The sequence below is a fragment of the Cherax quadricarinatus genome, chromosome 54 (genome assembly GCF_038502225.1).
Source record: "Cherax quadricarinatus isolate ZL_2023a chromosome 54, ASM3850222v1, whole genome shotgun sequence".
NCBI classification, from domain to species: domain Eukaryota; kingdom Metazoa; phylum Arthropoda; class Malacostraca; order Decapoda; family Parastacidae; genus Cherax; species Cherax quadricarinatus.
Window position 1 is genome coordinate 14,720,656 of NC_091345.1, and position 6,105 is coordinate 14,726,760.

Below are 6,105 nucleotides of genomic sequence, written 5' to 3' on the forward strand. Positions count from 1 at the left end.
ACATACATAAATACAAAAGAATTAGATGAAATAAATATAAATTTAATCTCGCTTTACTTTGCTAATAGTACATAATAATAACACTCTTGGGCACATTAAATGTCTTATTTTACATCAATATAGACATTTTCATTAATCATCTATGATATTTTCTTCAAAATTATATAAGAAACACGTTACATAGCATATAAACCTGCTATGTTTATATACCGGGCGGAGGGAAAACATTACGTTTTCTCTGATCCAGCACCAAAGAAAACGTGTATGAATCTGCGTTTGGCCTAGTCACTCCACTTTTGTTTACAATTCTCGGCATGAATTATTCATTACTTCTCCCTTCGTTTATGATGGCATCTAAAGGTAGTTGTTAGAAACAATTAAATTCAGTGAACAAGGTATGTCGATGGTAATAATATGGCTCTGGGCTGCAGTGTAGCACATGGTGTCGTTACTCATTTTAACCCATACAAGTTCTAGCATGCGAGTTGTATTTCAAACAAAGGTCGTATATCAAGCAAAAGTTTTCACGTCCAATCAGGACGTATACCAATTTGAACTTATTCCAAAGCGGACGTATACTGAGATACCACTGTACCTGAGTGTTAGATGACTTTTGTGGGTCACATCTTGGGGGACAGGATTAACCTAAAGTGCCTGAAATACTCTGCATAATCAGTCTTTCTATTAGCAGTGGTGGGTACAGGCTATCTGAAAAGTTAGCTTTGCTAACCACTAATTTAAAAATTAGCTCTGCTAACGCTAAACTGCTAAATGTCCGAAAAAATTAGCGGAAGTTAACACTAAATGCTAACCGCTAACTTTTTCACATGAATTCTGATACGGTTTAGTTTTTTGTTCTTTTACTTTTAAACAACATGCCCATACTGTATGCAGATGACAGTGCTCTGTTAGTGTCAGGTAAAGACCCACAAGATATAGCTAATGTAATAACACTGGAACTGGAGTCCTGCAGCAAATGGTTAGAAGACAACAAACTATCGTTACACCTTGGAAAAACAGAAGCCATACTCTTTGGCACTAATCATAAACTGAGAAGGGTAAATAATTTTAAATGTCTGGTGTAATGGTGAACCCATCACTTCAGTTTCCTCAGTAAAATATCTGGTAATCCCTGTTGACCCATGCATGTCAGGAGAATTGATAGGGAACAGTGTAGTAAAGAAAGCAAATGCCAGACTGAAGTTCCTCTACAGACAGTGTCTACCTACTGAGACACAGTATCTACCTACTGAGACACAGTGTCTACCTACTGAAGCACAATATCCACCTACTGAGGCACAGGGCCTACCTACTGAGGCACAGTGCCTACCTACTGAGGCACAGTGTCTACCTACTGGGGCACAGTGTCTACCCACAGAAGCTCGCAGGACCCTGTTTCTAGCCCTTATACAATGTCATATGGACTTCTTTACGGTACTCTGCCTTGACAAAAGAACTGAAAGCTAGACTACAAATCACCCAGAACAAAATGGTAAGATTCATCCTGGACCTGGGACCAAGTGTACGTAAGCCTGGGTCCAAGAGAACATGTAGGCATGGGTCCAAGAGAACGTGTAGGCCTGGGTCCAAGAGAACATGTAGGCCAGGATGAATTACAATAATTGGATATGCTGAATGTTGAAGATAGAGTAAAACAATTGAAGTTAATTCAAGATTATAAAATTTCTCACAAACAGTATCCAGAATATCTTGCTGCCAATTTTGTCAAGGCTGAGAACCAAAGCAGTCATAATACTAGGGGAAGAGAGCACAACTTCGTAGTACCTGCAGTCAGTGGCCAGGCTTCAAACACCTTTTATTGTATAGCAATAAAGGAATGGAACAGACTGCCTGCACATGTTAAAGGCAATGATAGCATGAGCCAGTTCAAGAAGAGAGCCAAAAGTTGCCTAATGAATGTAGCGACAGAAAGGGAGGAGAATTACATATATTTTTTATTTTTTTTAGCTAACACATGTAAATAACTCATTTTACCTTATTCGTAGTATATCTTCTTTATAGTATAATAATAAGATATCTCCTTTAGAGTATAATAATAAGGTATTAAAAGGGCCCCAACGAAAATAAATCACATTGGCTTGTTTGGGTTATCCTAGGTTCTCTACACATATGCTGCTATGAATGATAATCTATGTAACTGTATTTGTGTATACCTGAATAAACTTATGTACTAGAATATAAGAGAAGTACAAAATAAGGAAAAATAATATCAGAGATCACAGTAAAACAAATGCAGCAAACGGCAGAATAATGACAACTTGCATAATGAGAACTTTCAAAATAGGAGATATGTCTCCTAAGATGGTATTGTCTGATTGAGGGGAGGAGTACGGAGGACTATAACAATGCTGCTCAGATGCTGATGCTGCTGCATTGACAAGTCATGTTTACACATAGTCAGCCAATAGTGTACCTGGCTGACTGTTGGAGAAACGCCCACAACAGACAGGAACAAACACGTGCGCCATTGAAAAAGCATTGCTTTCTGACTACCAACACCGTATGAATTTTTTTTTAGTGGACTCAAAGTTAGCAGAAGCTAATTGGTCCACTAATGGTTTCCGAAGTTAGCGGAAATGCTAATCGGCTAAACAAACAGTTAGTTCCACTAATTAGTGGTTAGCGGAACTGTGCCCACCACTATCTGTTAGTATGTTAGTGATATCATACAGTTGTATACTTATAGAAATCGAGATTATATTATATCAAGTTTATATTATAAGTTTATATTGTAAGTCCTACTCTAAGATTATTTTCATATCTTAGTGACTATATTGTGTGTGCAATTAGTGTATATTTCAATTATATCATTGTTCAAGGCCCTTAACTATCTTTTGCTAACTAGTACCAACTACCTCATGTTATTTTTTTTTACTTTTTATAGTACAATATATTGCTCAACTTATTATATATGTATAACAAATCAGATCTTACTCCCAAATCAATATTATATCATAGTGACTATATGTCATTTTAACTTTGTTTACCATTACTTAATTTAGTCCCTTATATTTTTTCTCTTTTATTTTAGCTTTGTATAGCAACCTTAGTTCATATATTCACAATTGTTAAAATAATCAAGGTGCTATTCTCAGGTACTAAAGTGTAATAAGCTCATTATTTTGCCATTATATTCATTTATTTGATTACCACTTTTTTGTTCACAACAAATTATTTTAGTCCCTTTTATATTGCCTCATTTATTTTAGCTTTAAAGAACTACCTTAGCTCATATTACATTTGTTAAAATAATTCAGGTGCTATTTTATAGCTTTAGAATATTTACTTTGTCTTATACTTAATTCTAACTATAGATTCACTATAAATCTTATGATAATGAGCATTGATCCTGATACCAACCTCTTATCTAATGACTTAAAGGAATCAAACAGTAACTGTAATTACTACACAGCAGAACAATCAAAGGCACTTCTCAGAGCCAACAACAACATAACTGTCTTTAACTACAATATCAGATCTTTAAGCAAACATTACGATGACCTCATAGCATTACTAAATTCCCTGCATGCCAGTATGTCCATCATTACTCTCACCGAAACCTGGCTAAAGCCTGATACTACAGATGTCTATGCCATTCCTGGTTACACAGCCATACACAACTGTAGGCCAGATCAACAAGGGGGTAGCACAGCTATATACTACTCAGACCAACTAGAATGTATCACTAATACTTGCACAAGGGATGAAAATGGGGAATATATTGTGAGGGAAAAGTTCAATAGATAGGAGTAGCGATATAGTAACAATAGTTTCATTGCCGGTTACTTGTTAAGGTAGGGTAAGTCCAGCTCCCGCTATCCCCCCCATTTTTCCCCCCTCCCCGAAAGTGATAGTTTGCTTGCCGGCTACTTGTTAAGGTAAGGCAAGTCTAGCTCCCGCTATTCCCGCCTTTTTTCCCCCCCCCCACCCTGAAAGTGATAGTTTGATTGCCGGCTGCTTGTTAAAGGTAGGGTCAGTCTAGCTCCCGCTATCCCTTCCCCCCCGTCTTCCACCCCCCCCCCCCCCCGAAAGGTGACGTGTGGGGCTCCGGTCCAAACAGTAATCACTAGACTCACAGCTCCCAGCACTACTGTAAGTACATGCCTGCCTTGTATTCTAATGGATTTATTGGTTGAAAGCTTCACTTTTGACCAATAATAAACTTAGTCCTTTCAGTCTTGCTCTAAGTTGACTGTTGTAATAATCACCACATCTTTTAGGTATTGTACTTATCATGGAGAGTGATTTCTTAAGCAGTGGGTAACCTGTCTATCTTTCCAGCTTGGATGACAGAGAGGGTCACCTGCCAATCAACGAGTAGAATTGAAGGAGATGGACTAACGTTCTGAGATGTCCCGAATTTTGATCCACTTACCTGTTTGTGTATGCAAGTAGCAGGATATAACCCCTCATCATTGCAGGGGAGAAAACCTGCTTTCCTGTCATCTGGAAGGATTATTGAAAGCTAGAAAATCTGTGAAGAACGAGCCGGTGGGTTGTCATCAACACCTGCGACCCCCCCCCCCCCACCATCATCAGCAACGGCTACGATTTCAACAACACGCAGTGTCACCAACACCAGACACCCACGTTTTATATACATTTATATTAGCGTTGAATTCAGTTATCATTTATATTTTTCATTTTTCATTTTCTTTAATGTAGGATTAATACTTCATATTTAAGTGTTTTATATTTTATATTTTCTAAATAATAAAGTGTTTATGTTTGTCAGTTTTTATTCTTTTTCTATACATTAATTTTCCTGAGGAGGAGCCAGCCTTAGTAATACTGAAGTTGTTACAGGGCTGAGTAAGCCTTCACAAGTGGCGACCTTGCCAGGATCAACTCTACTGAATCAAGATTCAACTCCATCTCGAATCTACCATTGGAACTTCAACGCCGCATACCACAGACGGTTACCACCAGCCATGAGTAATCATTCTCTATGGTAGGACTACAGTACAGGTATTTAAAAGATTTGGTGATTGTTATAGTCTCAATTTATTGTAAGTCAAGTCAAGGCAGGAATACTAGTTAATTCTGCCATCTATTTTTGTGTGAGCTTGAAACACTTTGGAGGATTAGACTCTAGGGACCCGAGATTTTCCAGTGACAATTTGTTTCATTGAGCTCTTTATTTTATCAAGGGAACCATCATTGGACACTCTTGATTCGTTGGCGAGAAGATTGGATGGTCAAGTGACCCCATTCTACTTACTGTTTGCTCGGAGCCAGCATAGAACCCTTCGTTTTAATTAATACATATTGTTTAATTGAAGTAGGGATCGAGCCCTCTGGTTTATTTACAGTTTGAGCGGAGCAGGAATTGAACCCTCCGTTTTCTTTAATACCTGTTTCATTTCCCCTGATAGTTTAAGTTATTCTTGCAAGCATGGAGGAATACCAGTTTTGGATGAACGCTGGAAGTAAGTTAGGAATAACAGGGAAAAATTTAGAATCTTTCATTAGTGCTAAGATCCAGGAAAGACTTGAAAGAGAGAGAATTGAGAGAGAAGACAGTTAGAAAGGAAAAGAGAAGAGAAAAAGGAGAAAGAGAACCTTGAAAGACAGGAGAAAAAGGAGAGAGAGAGAATTGAGAGAGAAATCCAAGAAAGACAGAAAGAGAAAGAGAAGACAAAAAGGAGCGTGATAGACTTAATCGTGAAGAAAGAACTAAAATACGTGAGGAACAAGCTAAGATACGTGAGGAACAGATTAAATTAAGAGAACTTGAGGAAAAAGCAAAGGATAGAGAAGTTGAGGAAAGAAAAACTAGAGAACGTGAGGAAAAAGCTAGAGAACTTGAGTTAATAGAGAGAGAAAAGGATCGCGAGCTCGAAAAATCTCGTCTAAACGTCCGGATTGTCCTTCTAAGAAGGTCCAAAAAGTTGGAAGATGTTTTAAAGACTGTAATGACCAAGCACCCTTCTGTTCAGGAACAGTTAATGGACTTAATGTATCTACCATTTTATGAGACACTGGATGCACATGTATAGTCATTTCTGATAAGCTGTTCCCTAACCTTAAAGAAACTCATTCCTCTGCTATACTTTCAGACTACTTGGGCCGTACGGACACTTT